Source organism: Phyllobates terribilis, unplaced genomic scaffold (assembly GCF_046119375.1).
Source record: "Phyllobates terribilis strain yellow unplaced genomic scaffold, ASM4611937v1 Scaffold_1__5_contigs__length_1240528914, whole genome shotgun sequence".
Classification (NCBI taxonomy): Eukaryota; Metazoa; Chordata; class Amphibia; order Anura; family Dendrobatidae; genus Phyllobates; species Phyllobates terribilis.
The window spans coordinates 906,626,586-906,647,624 of NW_027362761.1; the positions used below are offsets into that span (position 1 = coordinate 906,626,586).

General features: G+C 42.7%; 1 long non-coding RNA gene across 2 annotated transcripts in view; it reads right to left on the reverse strand.

Annotated features, from left to right (window-relative positions):
• Window positions 1–21,039, reverse strand: part of LOC141154780 (uncharacterized) — a 26,784-nt gene continuing 5,745 nt past the window's right edge. For both annotated transcript variants that reach the window (XR_012247474.1, XR_012247473.1), the window contains exons 2-3: window positions 10,406–10,478; window positions 1–1,078 (exon numbers count right to left, since the gene is read on the reverse strand). This is a non-coding gene — a long non-coding RNA (uncharacterized lncRNA). The remainder of the gene's footprint in view (window positions 1,079–10,405; window positions 10,479–21,039) is intronic.

A 21,039-nucleotide genomic window follows, 5' to 3' on the forward strand; every position in this document is an offset into this window, starting at 1 on the left:
ATTCCTCCTGACAAAATTGGTGTAACTGATCCAGGTTTGTAGGTCGCCTTGCTCGCATCTGCCTTTTCAGCTTTGCCCATAAATTTTCAATAGGATTGTTATCCTGAAGCCACTTTGTTACCATTTTGGCAGCATGCTTCGGGTCATTGTCCATTTGGAAGACTCATTTCCGCTCAAGCTTTAACTTCTTGGCTGATGTCTTGAGATGTTGCTTCAGTATTGCTACATAATCTTCTTTTCTCATGATGCCATCTATTTTGTGAAGTGCGCTAGTCCTTCCTGCAGCAAAACAACCCCACAACATGATGCTGCCATCCCCGTGTTTCGCAGTTGGGATGGTGTTCTTAGGCTTCCAAGCTTCTCCCTTTTTCCTCCAAATGTAACGATGGTCATTATGACCAAAAAGTTCAATTTTAGATTCATCAGACCACAGGACATGTCTCCAAAAATTAAGGTCTTTCTTCCTGTGTGCATTTGCAAACATTAATCTGGATTGTTTACGTTTCTTTTGGAGTAATGGCTTCTTCCTGGCAGCGTGGCCTTTCAGCCCATGTTGATACAGTACTCGTTTCACTGTGGATATTGACACAATCTTACTAGTTTCCACCATCAGCTTCACAAGATCTTTTGCTTTTGTCCTTGGGCTGATATGTACATGTTGGACCAAAGCAAGGTCATCTCTGGGACACAGAACCCATATCCTTCCTGAGCGGTATGATGGCTGGACATTCCCATCTTGTTTGTACTTGCGTATAATTGTTTGTACAGATGAACGAGGCACCTTCAAGTATCTTGAAATTGTACTCAACGATGAGCCAGACTAGTCCACAATTCTCTTCCTGATATCTTGGCTGATTTCTTTAGACTTTCCCATGATGCTGCACAAAGAAGCCGTGTGTTTCAGGTGTGCATTAAAATACATCCACAGGTGTGTCTCTAATTAACTCAGATGTTGCCAAAAAAACTATCAGAAGCTTTCTTAATTCATAGTGATGCTTCCCCCGTGATGAGGTTCCAATTTTCCGCTTGTCTTTGTTGGGTATGGCAACTGAAGCGGCCAGTCTGGGTTTCAACACATCTGAAATCAAAGGTATGGGGAGACAGTTTTCTGATAGGTTTAAGTTTTATATCAAGCCTAATTTAATTTTATATTAAATTTTATTTTTAGGTGCTTGGAAGACAGTAGTTTGGATATTTTTTAATTCTTTCATTTTCTGTGCTCATAGAAGAGGTCTTATATTGTTTGATAATAATGAGTTAGTTAGGTTTTGGATGGGAGTTAGAGGGATGAGATGGAGCCAACTGGAAGGTGTTATCCTCAAGCAAGCTGGTTGCTGACATATTGATAATACATGCAGGAGGTAATTATGTGGGTCGCTTGAATACCCCGGTCTTGCTATCCCAGATGAAAATTATATTTTTTAACCCCTTAAGGACCTTGGGATTTTCCGATTTAGTTTTTTTCTCCCCTTGTTCCCAGAGTCATAGCGTTTTTATTTTTGGTCAATATGGCCGTGTGGGGGCTTATTTTTTGCGGGACAAGTTGTACTTTTGAAAAACATTACTGGTTTTACCATATCGTGTACGGGAAAATGGTAAAAAAAAAAATCCAAGTGCGGTGAAATTGCAAAAAAAGTGCAATACCATAGTTGTTTTTTTTTACCACGTTCACTGAATGCTAAAACTGACCTGCTATTCTTATTCTCCAGGTCATTACGAGTTCGTAGATAACAAACATGTATAGGTTATTTTTTATTTAAGTGGTGAAAAAAAAATCCAAAGTTTGCTAAAAAAAAAAAAAATGGCGCAATTTTTTGAGACCCATAGCGTCTCCATTTTTTGGGATCTGGGGCCAGGTGAGGGCTTATTTTTTGCGTGCCGAGCTTTTATTGATACCATTTTGGGGTAGATCCGATGTTTTGATTGCCCGTTATTGCATTTTATTGCACTGTTGCGGTGACCAAAAAAACGTAATTCTGGCGTTTAGAATTTTTTTCTCGTTACGCCGTTTACCGATCAGATTAATTATTTTTTTTATATTGATAGATCAGGAGATTCTGAATGCGGCAATACCAAATATGTGTATGTGGTTTTTTTTTATTATTTTATTTTGAATGGGGCAAAGGGGGGGTGATTTAAACTTTTATATTTTTATCTTTTTAATATTTTAAAAAAACTTTTTTTTACACTTCGCCTGTGTAGCAGAAATGCTCACTTGCTATGAGCGCCGACCACTAGGTGGCGCTCATAGTAATCTTTACATGACAACCACAGGGGTCTGCTGCAGACCCCGGGTTGCCATGCCCACGTATCGGTGACCTGCAGTTCAGTAAGGGCACCAGAGCCCTCACTAAATCGGGGTTGATGGCCCCAGGCTTTAAAGGGGTTTCTAAGAAGGTTGTCTCTAAGCTGCATTTTATGTTTTTCAGAAATTTTCCCATGGCTGGCATGGGCCTCCCGTCATTTCTGTTTCATGGATAAAATCAGCAAACCGTTGAACAGAGGCATGACAACAATCCTGGAGTCTGTTGGTGGTTTATCCTACATGCATGTCGATTTGGAGGGTTTTGCAGATGGTTTATACAGAATGAATTTATTTCATCTGTCCAATATTGGCCTGGACATTTGTAACATTGGCATTTAGACGTTGGTTGCCAAGACGGTGTTGTTGGGGGGGCCTCACCGGCTACAGCTTGTGGGAGGTCGCCCAACTAATGATGGGTGGAGAGTGTTTTTTTAATGATATTTTAATATTATATGTTTTTATTGGTATGGATTTTGCTTCAGTTGTTTAAATATATTTACTGATTAAATTATTTGTTAACCCAAAATAAACACCGCAGCCTTTTACTTCCAAATTCTCATTTTTTCGTGTTTATTGGGGATTCAGGTTAGGGGTTGGCAGCTGTGGTCCCATGCTAAGCCCCTGGATAATGTTTAGTGAAGGGGCACATGGGATCACGCTGCTCTCCCCTTTTCCTCTCCCTCTTCTTTTTTCCTTCCCCCTGTCTGTTCAGCAGTTAGGTTCTTTTCTATCCCTCCCTCTTTTCTCATATTGGTTTGTTCGGCATATTCTCCTATTTGGGGGAATGCCAATGGTATTAACCTTCTAGATCGTTCATTTAAGGTCACGTGAGCAGGCAAAATTCATGAACAGGTTCCTGATTGGCAGGTGTCAAGTTTTGGCGGGCACAGAGCAGATTTTTAAACTGCTGCTTTCCGGCTTCCGGGCTGTGTGCCTGGAGATCTCACCTGAGGATCATTGCCCCACCTGCCCTCCCATGTAGCTCTCTGTAATTGTCACACTGTATGTCTGTGGAAGGTCGTGTTTGGACAGTGTTTTTTTAATGATATTTTAATATTAGATGTTATTGGTATGGATATTGATTCAGTTGTTTTGATACATATTTATTGATTAAATTATTTGTTAACCCAAAATAAACACAGCACCCTTTGCTACCAAATTCTATTTTGGTCTTTATTGGGGATTCAGGTTTGGGGGGGGTGACAGCTGTAGTCCCATGCGCACATACCCTAATCTTTACTTATCGTTTTTTGTCTTTAAAAACTATGTATAAAGGCAGAGCTTGTTCTTTTTTAAGAATTTAACCAGTCCTGAAGATTAAATTAAATTGTTGCAAATGCATCTATATATGTACCCTCTATAGCTACCGCAGGTGATAGTAGTAGGAATTGCGAGAAAAGTATTAAAATTATTTATATTTTTATACTTTTCTCATACTTTTTTTTAAGTAAGTTCAGTCTCAATTAAATAATTTTGAAGTCAAAGAAGAAAATGTGACTCATGACTTCATTTGAGTTCCTCTATTGTAAGGGTGTGTCTTGCCTTTATGTATAATCTGAGCAAAAGTAGAAATAAGGAAATTCCAAAAGAGTTCATAATTTGCTATGGATCTTTACTTGGATCTAAGCCTTCTTTCAACCTTCTCCACCCACGGCATTTGTGGATGTTTTCCATATAAATCTAAGTATGAACTATGCTAATAATTTAATGTATAAAACAGTGGAGAAAATTTTTTTTTAAAAAATAGTTCTTATAAAGTCTCTTTAAATTGTAGATAAATCGCCCATAACGAGCACCGGTTTTCAATATAGCAAGTCGATCTGCTCTATCTACATGCTTCAATAAAGTTAAGTTCACATGACCATATAAAAAAATCATACGAGTTTCATTCAGAAAACTTGGACAATTATTTTCTCATTTGTCATCTTTATACAATCTGTTTTTACACTGCAGCAGTTCTTAAAAATTTACAAGATCAAATACAGTTTCCTATGTTAAAGACTTGCAATATGTCCATATAAATTTGATAATGTACAGTGGCAACATATGGAATCCGATTTTTCTTCGCGCTTCTACAGACTTGAATGGGTGAGTTTAAACCCACTCACGAAGAAACTAGTGTATGCTGCAAATTTTTTACACATGTAGATTTGGTCCATGAAAAAAAAAAAAAACGCTCGTCTGCACTGCTGCATAACATTTCCCAATAACATTGGTCCATTTTTTCCTGTACAGCACAGGGACCAAAAATATGGTGGTTTGAACTTGTCCTATTTGCAAGTTTCTTCTGCATGAATTATCATTCTAGAGATTGCTTGTTCTCTGCACATATACCATTTTTATTACAAGCGACAGGCAGATCCTCTTCACACCATCGGATTTGCTGATATAACCAAACTATAGTTTTTATATCAGAATGAAAGATTCAACCAATAATAAAAATTATAAATGCTGTCCGATTACTGTGCATTTTTACCCTGGCAATAAGTGTGAATGATCATTCATATGAAAGATTGTATTGATTGATTATCTGCCATATAAAAGGCCCTTTACATCATATATTCAATAAATATGTGAAACTATTTCCACTACAATTAACATTTAATTCAAACACTTGCCTGGTCTGTTCATGAATACCAATTAAGGGTGCAGTCACACTGCCGTATTACTTGCTCCAGGATCGCATCGCAATCCTCGGACTGGCCATCTGCTTACCTCACCTGAGTGTTACAGCATGTATTTCTATAGATATAAAAAAACTGACCAACACTTCCAAACAGAAAAAGACAAGTGTGAACAGGTGCAAGCTAAGAGAGCCACTCTATATTACTAAGAAAATAAAGTGCACTCTGAAACGCTATAATATGCAAAAATTGAATGCATGAAATTGGAACTGCATTACTGCTATAGAGAACATGTAAAACAATGAAGGTACTTAGAGCACAAATTGACCAACAACCAGTGACCGGACCACTCATCCCATGAGAGACAAAACGAGAAAACAAATCCTGAAAATCACATTGTCTGATTTGGAAAGAATTTTTTTCAAATTTTGGTGGAAAATAAGTATTGGGTCAATTACAAACAAGCAAGATTTCTGGCTCTCACAGATCTGTAACTTCTTTTTTTAGAGGCTCCTCTGTCCTCCACTCATTACCTGTAGTACTGGCACCTGTTTGAACTTGTTATCAGTATAAAAGAAACCTGTCCGCAATCTCAAACAGTCACACTCCAAACTCCACTATGGTGAAGACCAAAGAGCTGTCGAAGGACACCAGAAACAAAATTGTAGCCCTGCACCATGCTGGGAAGACTGAATCTGCAATAGGCAAGCAGCTTGGTGTGAAGAAATCAACCGTGGGAGCAATAATTAGAAAATGGAAGACATGCAAGATTACTGATAATCTCCCTCGATCTGGGGGTCCACACAATATCTCACCCCGTGGGGTCAAAATGATCTCAAGAACGGTAAGCAAAAATCCCAGAACCACATGGGGGGACCTAGTGAATGACCTGCAGAGAGCTGGGACCAATGTTACACAGGCTACCATCAGTAACACACTACGCCACCAGGGACTTGCAGTGCCAGACATGTCCCCCTGCTTAAGCCATTATATGTCAGGGCCCGTCTGAAGTTTGCTAGAGAGCATTTGGATGATCCACAAGAGTATTGGGAGAATGTCATATGGTCAGATGAAACCAAAGTAGAAGTGTTTGGTAGAAACACAACTCATCGTGTTTGGAGGAGAAAGAATGCTGAGTTGCATCCAAAGAACACCATACCTACTGTGAAGCATGGGGGTGGCAACATCATGCTTTGGGGCTGTATCTCTGCCAAGGGACCAGGACGACTGATCCGTGTACATGAAAGAATGAATGGGGCCATGTATCGTGAGATTTTGAGTGCAAACCTCCTTCCATCAGCAAGGGCATTGAAGATGAAACGTGGGTGGGTCTTTCAGCATGACAATGATCCCAAGCAAACCGCCAGGGCAGAGAAGGAGTGGCTTCGTAAGAAGCGTTTCAACGTCCTGGAGTGGCCTAGCCAGTCTCCAGGTCTAAATTCTATAGAAAACCTTTGGAGGGAGTTGAAAGTCCATGTTGCCCAGCGACAGCCTCAAAATATCGCTGCTCTAGAGGAGATCTGCATGGAGGAATGAGCCAACATACCAGCAACAGTGTGTGCCAACCTTGTGAAGACTTACAGAAAACGTTTGACCTCGGTCATTGCCAACAAAGGATATATAACAAAGTATTGAGATGAACTTTTGTAATTGACCAAATACTAATTTTCCACCAAAATTTGAAAAAAAATTTCTTTCTTTCTAAATCAGACAATGTGATTTTCAGGATTTGTTTTCTTTTTGTCTCTCATAGTTGAGGTCTACCTATGATGTTAATTACAGGCCTCTCTCATCTTTTTAAGTGGGAGAACTTGCACAATTGGTGGCTGACTAAATACTTTTTTTCCCACTGTATGTGTACCACCGTTTTTATAAGTAAAAGTTAACTTTTTACTTCTCACATACTTTGTTTGTTTTTACTACTCTATTGGTGTATTACAACTTTTGACCCTTCACTTTTGGGATATACTGCAAGTAATTTTTCTATGCTTGCACATGCCACTTTTTTTAAATAGATATTTGTTACAGGTAGTTTAAAAAAAAATAATTGGGCTGCAAACAATATACTCAAAATAAGTCAATTAAAAAGTTTCATCAAAATATCTGAAATGTAGGAGTTTGAGAATGAAACAAGTGGGAGGCCAAGATAATGAATGTAGATAAGGTAGTAAGAATCCCATCAGCTTTCAAATGCAGGAAATATGTAAAGAATCTTCTGTATGAACTTTACACAGAACATGCCATTTTCTGCATACATTGATGAAGAATATGAGTGTATTTGTAATTGTAAGTGACTTATCTAAAATGAACCAGAAGATTGCATGAAATACTAGTTCATACTCCTAGGCAAATAGCCTCTCCAGAGAGGAAGAGGACTAGAACTCTAGCGCCACCTACTGGATGTAGCAATCCTAAAAGTCAATATCGACCCTTAAGTCTTGCCATAAATCTTGTTAAAGAGTCTATATTGACTTTTAGGATTGAATATGCATGACAATACAGATGAAAAATAGTCATTTTTTTCTGGGCATAGAACGGATGATTTTGCATCTGTTTGTTTGAACCAGGCCTAGGGTCTCATTCACACATCCTCTCTCTTTGACATGCGTGTGGCTTTTGTGTTTTCACAGTTTTTCAGTTTTATGAAAGTTTTGATAACTCTTTAAGCATGTACAGTACACTTTGTAATAAAAAGTTCTACATTGTTCAAATACTTTTGAGTGCCTCGAATCATTGAATGGACTTTTCATTCTTCTTACTAAAGGATAAAATGATGTCCTGGACTCTGATAACTGTACTGTGTCTGCAATAAGCCCTAAAGCGGCGTGATCATAACATGACCAGTACAGATGCTCCAAGGAAGTGAACAATAAAGACTACAATTCACCTAGTGTATCAGTCCCAAGTAGCCTGAAGATACTTGGAAATGATGCACTGAGAATATTACATATTACTTTTCATCATATGTTAAGTTAGCTTTTTCTTTTTGCTAAATCCATGAGAGATATACAATGTACATAGCCAGATGTCTTTCAATCAAAAATGCCTATATTAGTACATAAAATCTGGACATAAATTAGCTATAATTACATTAAAGAAGACCTGTCACCAAGTCAAAAGTGGTCCGTTTTATATCTTATTTTATTCCTGCTGCTCCCAATTATTCTAGTTATTCTTTTTTTTTCATTCTACCAGATGGTTCTAGAGGTATGGGCCTATTGATGTATTATAATTTTTTTTTTGCCAAAAGCGCAACAGTTTTGCTATGATTTTTGAAAACAGGCTGCAAAATGTGAATGTAAACCTCTGAGCTCAGAAACCTGTAACCGGAGACCTCTTTTAAGCAAATTTCCATTAGTTTGGGGCTACACGGCAATTTTGGCTGCAATACAGGCATCAGGGGCAAATATCACTCTATGCAGCTGCCATATCGCAGTATAACAGGTGACTGAGGTACCATGGCAAGCAAGCAGCAAAAAATCAACATTTTTTATGACTTGCTTGTCGTAGAACTGCATAGAATGATTTTTGTGTTGGTCAAGCCTTATATGTTGGTAGACTTATATACCTTATTAATACAGATCAATTAGGCCACCTGTAGTTTCTCCATCCCAGCTCCTGCAGATTCTCTTTCAGTCCTGTGCAGGACATGGGAGAACATTTCCTCTATCGGCACGTGACCACAGCCGTTTTTAACTTTAAGACCCAAACTAAAAATCCCCTAATGAATGTTAGTTAATTGTTGCCTTCTTTGTCAGCGGTTACGTTTGAACAAGAAATCCATTCATGACATCCACTATGTTAATAATGGACAGTTTTTCAATAGAGTGAATGGCACTTTGTTACAGTCTGCTCGTTACAAGCTTTACAGGTAAGAGGAACATTTACATGGCATGGTCGATTCCCAATTTTAGTTACGATGTTAAACAAATTTGATCACACCATGTAAATATTGTACATCCTAAGACCTTATTCAGACATGATGTGTCTTGTACGTGTTCTATCCGTGTTTTTCATGGATAGTGCATATACCCATTATCGTCTATGGGGTTGTTCACATGTTCATGATGTTTTTTTGTAGACCGAGTGGCCCACAAAAAATCCCTGAGACATATCTGTTTTTGATCCGAGCCATCGATCAAAATTACCCTTTCAAGTCTATGGATCTGTGAAAATTACTGATAGCACATATTATCATCCATGATTAACATTGTAATGGATAGGAGAGGCTATGAAAATTTTTTTTTTCATCAGTGAAAATCATGGATGTAACAGTGATTGTGAAAATCTGACCAAAGACTGATGAAAATCTAACCAAAAATTCTGAAGACACTCACAAGGCTGAATGAGGCCTAAGGCCATGTTCACACGTTGAGTATTTGGTCGGTTTTTTACTTCAGTATTTGTGTTTCAATGATTTTATTGAATTTTAAAGAATATTTAGAGGGAGGAAAAGGGAGGAAGATTAAGGAAAAAAAAAGGGGGGGGGGGGGGGGAGTAAATATTTAGTAAGAAGGGAGAACTGGGAAAAATAAGGGAGTAAGGGAGTGGGAAGATTGGAGAACTCACATTAAAGTCATATTTAAAACAGTAATAAGTGTGATACATATGTAGAACAGGCAAGAAAGCTTGTAAAAGAAGTTCAACATGACGTTTCAAGGATGGAGCGAGACTGCCATCTACTGGCCAGATACAGTCAAGCGGAACCAAAATATGCAAGGGAAGTTGCAGGGAGAGCAGGTTCAGACGCTGGACCCGATCAGGTGATTTCCAGGAAGGAGTTCCGGGAGATAGGAGGCCAGCGCGCCAAACCTGAGGGGTCTTTGGCGCCAAGCAGCAGAAAGGAGCAGACGTGCTCCCTGCGTCCTGAGAAACCCCGCGTGACAGGCCAAATCCAGAGGCCTGAGAGGTGCTCCAGCCGGGCACCGGTAAAAGAGCTCCGGATCCCTCACAGTTGTGACCCGAGTGCTGTGCCTGCTGAGGAGACTAGGAACCTGATCGCGGTGCTGAGTGAGTTCGCGGAACCCGACGTCGCCCACCGACAGACGAGGCCTGGACCCCCCCTATCCAAGGCTCGAGAGACTGCCTCCAACGGCCAAGCAGAGAGGAGTTGAGAGACGGTTGCCCCAGGAAAGTCACGCCAGCAGAGGCAGAGGAGCTGCATACGTGAGCAGGGCCGTCATTTCCACTCTTCACCCACAGTACCGGGGATAATTGGATTTAGGTACTCAGGTTGGGAGGGGAAGGGTTGGGGCTAAAGTAGCACAACGTGATTTAATTGAATTTATCCGGAAGAGACTCACGGCCTAGCGGGAATAACCGGTGACCCCCGCTAGGGCCAAATGCACAGTTAAAGAACTTGCGTGGTGTCTCCCATGATTGAGAGACTGCGCCTTACTTTGAGAAATTTCGTATTTTTCTGATATTTCAAACCACTGTTCATTACCCTTGTTGCTAATCCCTTGTTTCAGTATACCTGTTGTATAAAACTGTTTACAATCATCTCTGACTGTTCTCGCCTTGTGTCTCTGGGCGTTGCATCCCGGCACCTGTATTACACATAAAAGAAAAAACAATACATTTAACAATAGAAACATACAAAATAAAAATGTATAAACAGGTATTTCATGGCATTTTAAAACAGAACCAAGACAGTTTTACAAAGATTAGAATTACTCTCACTCAAGTTTTCCATATTGAGTGAGAGAAGCGCTACCTCAGTATTTGGTCAGTATTTTACCTCAGTATCTGTAAGCCAAAATCAGGAGCGGGTGATAAATACACAGAAGTGGTGACATGTTTCTATTATACTTTTCCTCTGATTGCTCCACTCCTGATTTTGGAGTACAAATACTGATGTAAAATACTGACCAAATACTCAATGTGAGCACGTGGCCTAAAAGTTTGCCCACATGGTGAGATACGCAACAGATTTTCTGTCTACATTTTCAAAACATAAAAATTGGATGCACATTATAGTAAATTATGAACTCTCGTCCACATACTAAGGAGAAAATCTGAAATTGAAGTTGAGCGACGCTGCAGATGTGAATTCCATAGTCTTAGTTTTTCCTTTTGAACGTCTTGGTTTGCAATGCATGGGGTGAAATCTGCAGTAACTCAGCATCATTACCACAGCGGAATCCATGGCTGAGTGCCCATGATGAGTTTTAGTGCGCCTTTGATGTTGTGTATGTCATTAAAAAACGCAGCGTCTTACAGTTCCAGGAAAGTGGATGGGATTTTTAGAAATCTCATGCCGTTTTTTTTTTTTCACGTTGCGTAAACTGACCTGCGGTGCGTGTTTGAAATCTGCAACATGTCAATTTTTCTTGCGAATACTGAGTTTTATGTGTGCATTTTTCTCATAGGATTGCATTAAAATCCGCAGGTAGAAAAAGCATCCAGGTGAAACTGGCCCGCCTCCAGCACGGGCCTGGTCGCATCCTCTGCAACCACGATCGTCACGCCCGTGTATAAAACTTATCTACAGTGCAGGGCTACATTCACCCAATATAGGCACATAGTGTCCCCCATGCAGTGTGGCTTCCTTACAAACTCATGAGAGAAACAGTGATCAAAGGTGTTGTCCATGCTCCAGGGACCAAGTACACAGGAAAGAGACTAGAGCTCAGAGATATCCAGTCTGACATGTTCTCAGCTTTGAATAATTATATAATGACAGGTCTGTGAATAAACGTAATGTTGGAGAACGGCCATTTATAATTCTGGTGTCTTTTTATGTGACAGAGACCTTCAAGTTCACTTCAGGCACCAGGATACTTTTGCACCCCTTATATCTATAAGCCAGTTTGTAAGAGTTGTGTCCTATTGATTGGTGAAGTGCTGCACAATATGTTGGCACTATAGAAATAATTGTTTACAACAAACAAAAAATATAGCATTTTTAATAGATAAGGTAAAGGTGTATTCTTTGGATGGTGGATTCTTACAGTCGGATATACAGTTATAGCGGAACGGCACCCCTATCGCTGCTGCTGATAGGCACTGACTATGATGGCATACATTCAGACACATTACTATGTTATACTTGCCAGCAGTCCTGATATTGTCAGGATGGTCCCACGAACTAGAATGCAAATCACACACCTAAAGTGGCAAGTTTGGGGTAGTTCCTGGGAGATCCAGGGGATGTGGCTTAAGTGACAGATTTTGCATTGTAAATATTGGTAAGTATGCTGTGTATTCTTACTGAGCCTCAGCCCCTGATCTTATAATTGCTGACACTTCCCAGCCACAATCATGGGCACTCACACCACATTAACCACACCGTCCTGTCACATTGAGGCTTAGCCGTGGCCCGCTGTACACAAACTGCCACAACCCAAGACCTCATTCACACGTCAGTTTTTCATGCATTCTTTCCATGTTTTCATGGATAAAACACAAACCCACTATTATCTATGGCGCTGTTCATATGACCATGCATTTTCACCGACTGTGTGTCCACGAAAAAAAATCAAGGAGACATGTCTGACTTTCATTTTAGTCATGGATCAAAATCACCCATACAAGTCTATGGGAAATCACCCATACAAGTCTATGGGAAATCAATCATCCAAGTCTTTAGGTCAGTGAAAAATCAATGCCACGCACGGACGCCATCTGTATGCTGTCCGTTTTAAACATTGTAATTGGAAGAAGTTTGGCTAATTTTTTTTTTTTTGCATACAAGAAAATCCCCAATGAAACACTGATAGTAAAAACAGAGTGACCAACTGAGGAAAATCTGAAATTTTTTTGCATACAAGAAAAATCACTGACATCTGAATGTGATCTTAGGCTAAACAAGTTATTACATACTATAAAAAAACACAAACTTACTGACAAAAATTGCGATATTCAAATCATGCTCTGAAATTAGTCAATCATCCTCTGCAAAATTGTCAATGCACCACTCCAGCGTTTGTTTTTTTCAGCACTGGAGTGGCGCGTTAAGCGTAAGCCTCCTGCCCTCGGTCATATACTCACCTTCCGGTGTCGACACCGTTTTTCGGCGCCGGTCTGGTCCCACAGTGCCATCTTGTGAGTGCAGCTTGTGACTGGCAGGAACTCAGAAGCTACTTCACTAGTTCTCAATGCAAGTCTATGAGACCCAAAAGGAGGCCAGAACAAAGCTCTCATAGACTTACACTGATTAGTGACCTCGAGCGGGCTCAAGCAAACACTGCAGCAGTCAGCAAGTCACAAACTGCAGGAATCAGGCAGTAGCAGCAGCGAAAACAGAAGAAAAAGCCGGAATGTATCACACAGGGGGCAGGGGACTTACATTTTAAACACTACTCCACCGGTGAAATGATAAAAAAAAACACTGGCGTGGTGCTTTAGAGGGAATTTGTCAGCAGGTTTTTGCTATATAATCTAAAGACAGCAGGAGATAGGGGCTGAAAGCCTTAGTTACTTACCGGTAAAGGGATTTTTCGGAGCCCATGACAGCACCATGGGAGAGAGAGGATCCGCCCATCAAGGACAGGAAACCTACAGGTTAAAAAGGGCGGCCCTCTCTTTCCGCCTCAGTTTAGTTAACAGAGCATGAGAGTACCGCCAAGGTTAGTTATAACAAACAATCACATTAAGTACATTACTTTTCATCAATTTCCCGCAAGGGTGCACAAAAAGAAATCAACTCTACGGGAGTGCACAACACCAGTGAAGGGAGGGAATATAAAAGGTGCTGTCATGGGCTCCGAAAAATCCCGTTACCGGTAAATAACTAAGGCTTTATTCGGTCTCCCATGACAGCACCACGCGAGAGAATTACAGAGACAAAGGAAATTAGGGAGGGACCACAGCTTGAAGCACCCTTCTCCCGAAAGGGAGATCTGCAGAGCCACCCAGATCCAATCTATAGTGCCTATAGAAAGTAGAGGCAGAAGACCAAGTGGCAGCCTTACAAATTTCCTCAATGGAAAGCCCTGTCTTCTCCGCCCAGGAGGTTGATACCGCTCTGGTAGAATGCGCCCTCAATCCCTCCGGTATCTCTTTATCCCCTGAAAAGTATGCGAGGGAAATGGCCTCCTTGATCCATCTAGCGATTGTAGCCTTTGAGGCCTTACAACCCTTTCTAGCCCCCTGATAGCATATAAATAGGGACTTATCCTTTCTAAAGCCACGTGATACTTCTAAGTACTTTAGTACGCACCTCCTAACGTCTAAAGTGTGAAGCCTCTCCTCCTTTTGATTTTTGGGCGGGAAGCAAAAAGTCGGGAGAACTATCTCCTGGGTTCTATGGAATCGAGTGGCCACTTTAGGAAGAAAGGCTGGATCAGGTTTTAATATAATCCTATCATCCAGAATTTGCATAAATGGAGGGCATATTGAAAGGGCCTGTAGGTCACTGACCCTCCTGGCTGAAGTTAGGGCTACTAACAGGACCGTCTTTAGGAAAATAATTTTGGGGGGAGACTAAATCTAGTGGCTCAAAAGGAGGACTGGTCAAGGCATCTAAGACAAAATTCAAATCCCAGGGAGACATCTTTGCTTTGGTAATGGGTCTACACCTAAAGGAAGCTTTTATAAAACGGGCTATCCAATAGATATCTGCAATATTGGAAGAAAATAAAGCTCCCAACGCCGACACCTGTACTTTCAAGGTACTAGTAGTGAGACCCCATTCTAAGCCCCGCTGCAGAAATTCCAGAATTTTCCCAATAGGGGGCCCCTCCTCCACCTTAACTTCTGCAAAGGACAGAAACTTCCTCCAGGTCCTGGCATAAATACGGGTGGTAACAGGTTTTCTGCTAGCCAGGAGAGTATTCACTACATTTGTGGGGAATCCTTTGTTGGTCAATAACACCCTCTCAAATTCCACGCCGTCAAATGTAGACTCGGGGTTGGAGGATGGGAAAGTGGCCCCTGAGTGAGGAGATCCGGAATCTCCGGAAGAACCCAGGGATCTGATATGGACATCTTCCGGAGACAAGGGAACCACAGTCTTTTGGGCCAAAAGGGGCATATGAGTATCACTCTGGCCCGGTCTGCCCTGATCTTTCTTAACACCGCTGGGAGCAGGATCATGGGAGGGAAGGCATATGCCAGAGGAAATCTCCAGGGAACCATGAAGGCGTCCACTGCCAGGGGTTCTTCTCTGGGGTCTAAGGAACAAAAATTTTCCACTTTCCGATTGGCTCTTGTTGCAAATAAGTCCACAGTCGGAAGGCCCCACATTTCTACGATTCTGGAGAATATCTGCTTATCTAGGGACCACTCTCCCTCTTTTACGGAAGTACGGCTGAGGAAATCCGCTGTGATGTTTTCCTACCCTTTTAGAGGAGTAGCCGAAAGAGAGGGACAATGATCTTCGGCTTTCAGCAGAAGTGCGTTCGCTACCCTCATCAAGTTTCTTGAGCGGGTTCCCCCTTGGTGGTTTATGTAAGCTACCGTGACTTGATTATCCGAGAGTATACGGACATGCTGGCCCTGTAAATATATAAGGAACTCGTTGAAAGCATGCTGCACCGCCAGAAGCTCCTTAATATTTGATGACAACTGTCGCTCACTGCTTGACCAGGTTCCCTGCACTAATTTCCCTTCAAAGTGAGCTCCCCAACCTGCAGCACTTGCATCAGTGGACAAGACTGCAGTTGGACTACATTCCCAGGGAACCCCTTTAGCAAGATTGTCTTGTCGTAACCACCAACGAAGGGACCATATGGCACGAGGACCTAGTGTAATCTCACGGTCTAGAAGCCCCTCTAAAGCTGCATTATTGTACAGCACAGCCCACTAAAAAGCTCTTGAATGTAATTGTGACCAACGAACCGCAGGAAAAGTGGAGGTGAAGGTTCCCAATAATGACATGGCCTTACGGAGTGACATAGAAGGTTTACGTATACATTGTGCTACCAACCCCCGGATTCTATCAATTTTTTCTTCTGGAAGACAACATAGCTGTTTCCTGGAATCTAATATGACCCCCAGATATTGTTGTACCTTGAGTGGAGAAAGTCTAGACTTTTCTAAATTTAGAAACCACCCCAAACTCTTTAAGACCGACATGGTCTCCTGCAGGTGGGTCTCGCACTGAACCAACAAGTTCCCCACTATCAGGAGATCATCCAGGTAAGGGATAATTAGAATGTCCCTTTCTCTTACATGGGCCATAACTTCCGCCATTACTTTAGTAAAAACTCGCGGGGCTATAGCTAAACCGAAGGGGAGTGCAGTGTATTGGAAGTGTTTAACCACCCCGTCAATTTCAATGGCCAGCCTCAAGTATTTCTGATAGTCACTATGAATTGGGATATGGTAATACGCATCTTTGAGATCGAGCACTACCATATAGCAGTGGGGAAAAAGTAACTTTATTACGGATTTTAAAGACTCCATTTTAAAGGTGTGTATTTTAAGGAAATTATTCAGGGATTTCAGATTTATGATTGTCCTGAAACTTCCATCCGGTTTCGGAACCAAGAAGAGCGGGGAGTAGAAACCAAGACCCTTTTCAGCCTCCGGAACCTCAATCAGGACGTGCTTTCTTATTAGGGTTTGTACTTCCGAAACGAGGGCAGCCTGGCGTTCTGGGGAAGAACTGGAGGGAACAACCATGAATCTTTTGTGAGGCAATGCTTTAAATTGAAATTTAAGACCATACTTAATCAGGCTTAAAATCCAATTACTATGAGAAATCTGTTCCCAAGCTGGGACAAAAAATGACAATCTCCCTCCCACCTGGGCTGATTGTGTATCCCCTGGCTTCTGCTCAATTTTTGGAGACGGACCAAAGAGTAGACCTCTACCTTTTCGACCCCTTTCGTCAGACTTGTCTTGCTCCCGGAAATATCTCTTCCGGAAAAATTTCCTCTTCCGGAACGATCTCTTAAAAGGAGGGTAGAGGTACTGATGGAAACCCCCTCTTAGGGTCCCCAGCTTTCACCAATAAGTCATCCATGGTCTGACCAAAGAGGTATTCTCCTTCGCACGGGATTGTGCACAGTCTGGATTTAGTCTGTAAATCCCCTAGCCAGGATTTAATCCACAAGGCTCGCCGAGCCGCATTTGACAGTGCTGCTGACTTTGCTGCCAACCTTACCGAGTCCACAGATGCATCAGCAAGAAAAGCTGCAGCCCCCTGAAGCAGTGGAAGGGAAGAAATAATGTCTTTCCTAGAAGTCCCATCCTTCAACTGACTGTCTAGCTGTTCAAGCCACACCATCAGGGCTCTGGACGTGCAGGTAGCTGCTACTGTCGGTCTCAGTGCTCCCGCAGCTGTCTCCCATGCCCCTTTCAGGAAAGTATCAGCCCGTCTGTCTAGGGGGTCTCTCAATGCACCCATATCATCGAAAGGGAGGGAAGTTCTTCTCGCTGCTTTGGTAACAGCAACATCCAGCTTGGGTGCTTTTAACCAGGAGGAACACATAGCATCCTCAAATGGATATTTCCTTTTAAAGGATGGAGGAACACTACCCTTCTTGTCAGGCTTTCTCCACTCCTTATCAATGAGGTCTTTCGCACTTGAATTTACCGGAAAGACCCTTCTTTTCTTTAGCCCCAGACCACCAAACATAACATCCTCACCTGACTTCTCTGCCCTCGTGTCCACTATCCCCATTGTAGATCGGACGGCTTTTACTAGGGCATCGACCTCCTTCAGGGGAAAGCACTGTCTATCTGGCTCACTGTCAGAGGAAGAGAAGCCGGAGGAGGAAGCGACCGATAGCTCAGAGTCTGAACCCGGCTGGGTTTCTTGAGGAATATGCCCAGACTCTGAACCCTGCAATGCTTTGCCTATTTCTTCCCTTATTAAAGTTCTTAGGCCTAGGGAAAAATCTGGGGTCTCCTCCGATATCATTTTGCTGATACAAAGCTGACATAACCTTTTGCTATATGAATCAGGGAGTGGACAGCTGCATAAGGCACATTCTCTGTGCTTGGATTTCGAGGAACATTTTTTGCTCTAAAAGAAAGTCATAGATAGAAAGAAGGAGGAAACTTAGTAGAACTTTCACGAAGATTCCACTCACCCCACAGAACCTTCGGTACCGTAGAAGCAGAAGAATCCAGCATGCATGGCGAGGAATCGCGCCGCACCGGACCGTCCTTCCTGCTCTTAGTGGTAGCTCTTCTAGCTGAACGACCAGACCCTAGCCGGGAATGGCGCTGCGCCACTAGTTGTGAGGGCTCCCCAGAGGGCTGCTCCTGCAGCAGATGTTGTTGCCTAGGTGACCGCTCTTGTGAATCTTCCATAACTTACAGTGTAAGAATGGGCACCTCTGTATGTTACCAGACACTTTATATACTGGCCATACCGGTACCATGTGTGGGTATGTGTTTCCTCTTTTTTTTTTTACCCAGGAGGGCGTTACCTGCTCCTTGGTCTTCCTCCCCAGGTCCAGGTGGGATCCAGGTGGGCTACTCGCCGCCAGGTCCTTAATCCCCCGGCGTTCAGCTGCTCGCGCGCAAAATTCAAACGAGCTCCGGCCCCTTCCGGTGACGTCACAGGGACTTCCTGCCCGGCGCACCGGAAGTCACGTCACTAGGTCGCGCCTGTCACGTGCCCCGCCGGCGCGACCTGGATCTCCTGCAATTTGTAGCGGGGGGAGGAAGCCCGCTAGCGGCCCCACACCTGGCGGACATCTACCTCCCCGTGAGGCGATGTCGCGCCCGCCGCAACGCTCACGGAGGCGCCCCACTGAGCCCTACCGTGGCGTCTCCAGAGGACCGGGACGGACCGGCTCCAACCACCTGCTGTGGCCCTCTCTGGGACAGGAGTCCATCTTCTGCAGGTAAGCCTGCGAGGTCTCCCATCATGGACAGGAAACCTAAACTGAGGTGGAAAGAGAGGGCTGCCCTTTTTAACCTGTAGGTTTCCTGTCCTTGATGGGCGGATCCTCTCTCTCCTGTGGTGCTGTCATGGGAGACCGAATAAACACAGAATTCAGGGATGTGTCACTTATCAAGCTGTTGTTTACTTATAATGAATGTTTTATCACTAGGACATGGTCATTGCCAGGTTTGATGTGGACATGCATGCTAGTCCGACTCAAGTCCCCTCCTGTGATAAGCAGCTCACTGTAAATAGACTATGTACATAAAGAGCCTGGTGTGGGCAGGGTTAGCTTTCTCAGCTCTGCTTCATTGCTAAATCTAAGAACTTTGATTGTCACATCTGCTACACCCAGTAAGCTAAGTGATACATCATTGGCATCAGGGTCACTGATCCTATGTTAAATTGCTCTCAGATGAGGTAGCAAAACCAGGTTATAGATTCCCTTTAAAATCTGTCGCCACTTTGGAGATATAAGACCTCTACTATGGCCATACATGGTATAGAAAAGTAAATCTGTACATACCTGTATGGTCCATAGTAGAGGTCTGATTGCAGAGAAAAGCGCTTTAATCAATTCTATTTTGTACAGGCTTGGCTTCCGGGGGACACCAAGCAATCCCCGCCTATGTGCTTATTATTCTGCCAAATCTTCGCCTATATGCTTAATTATCATATTCCCCCCTCCCCTGCATGTCACAGGGCCCTGTGACGTGCACTGTGCTCCCTTACATGCGCATAGCGCGGCTCACAAGCAGCGTGCTTTGCTTCATCCTAGCCCCATCTCTGTGCACTGCGCTGCAGGGTTCTATTGCGCAGGCGCCGGGGAGTCACTGTCACTTCCCGGCGCCTGCAAGAACTGATTAAAGCGCTTTTCTCTGCAATCAGACCTCTACTATGGGCCATGCAGGTATGTATAGATTTACTTTTCTATACCCTGTATGGCCATAGTAGAGGTCTGATATCTCCAAAGTGGTGACAGATTCCCTTTAAAGGGGGTATTCCTATCTTGTACATTTATGGTAGATCCACAGGCTATTGCGTAAACTTACAGCAGATGTGGTTCTTACCAACAGGACTTGCATCTATCTTGTGAATGTGACCACATAGTGGAGAAAGCAGCGCACTAGCAGCTGTGGAATCAGGGTCGCAATATTGATGTAGATACAGGTTTTAAGAGCCACATGTACCATACACTTATGGCATATCCTGTGGCAAATATGACATGTCAAGTAGGATGTACTATGAGCTGTACATACGCACATGACGGGAATAGTGCTTTAAACTCAAGATTACAAAGTGTGACACACACATGCAGTATATAACGTTACATTTGCTTTGCACCAATCCTCAGTATTTGGTGTTCCCCATGTACACTATGTGGACCAATGTATTAGGACACCTACAGCAGAACTACGCACAAATTCAGTGCTCAGCTCTTTAGAACGACCCAAGGTAACAGGTGACTGATCGGACCCTGGTATGCTCAGCGTCCCTTTCTCAGATATTGCAGCTGTGGGGAATTGAAATTTATCCGTGCTCTCCTGTAATTTAGGACTGCATCTGTTGATTCAATATATCCAGTGCACTGGCCATGGCATCTGTGTAACCCGCCACTACTGAATGGACGACCAAGGTGAAGGAACATAAAAAATTAGTCACACGCCTGTGTAGGTTTAAGGCTGCGTGCCCACGTAGCATTTTTCAAGCGTATATGCTGCGGATTTTCCCCAGCGTAAACGCTTGTGAAACGCTAGGTAATCCGCCCCCCATGGTCCCCAAGGGGATTCCGCAAGTTTAATGCCCATGCTGCGGATTGTTCCACTGCGTTTATGATGCGGGGAAAAATCCGCAGCATGTCAATTAATTTTGCGTTTCCGCAAGCGGAATAGCCTTGTGCAATGCATTAAAAAAAGCAAGGAAATTCCGCATGTGGAAAACAAGCGATAAACACGTGCGGAATTCTGCATGCGTTTTTCCGGGAGAGGACTTGCAGAAATGAAGCAGAGATTTTCTGCTTCATTTCTGCAACGTGGGCACATAGCCTTAGGCAAAGGCACATTTAATGTTATTTGAAGAATGAGGCATTGTTCATTCGTTGCAGTTTAGGTCTAGTATTTGCATTTATTTTTTTAGCCAAAACCAGAGGTATAAAGAAACTATAATGAGAAACTCCCTCTTACAGACATTATCATCACTGTCCCCACAATCTACATTCCCTGTCAGTATGTCTTTAGAATGTGGGAAGAAACGGGAGAACCCAGAGGAAACCCACCAAATACGGGGAGAACATACAAACTCACTGATGTTGTCCTCGGTGGGAT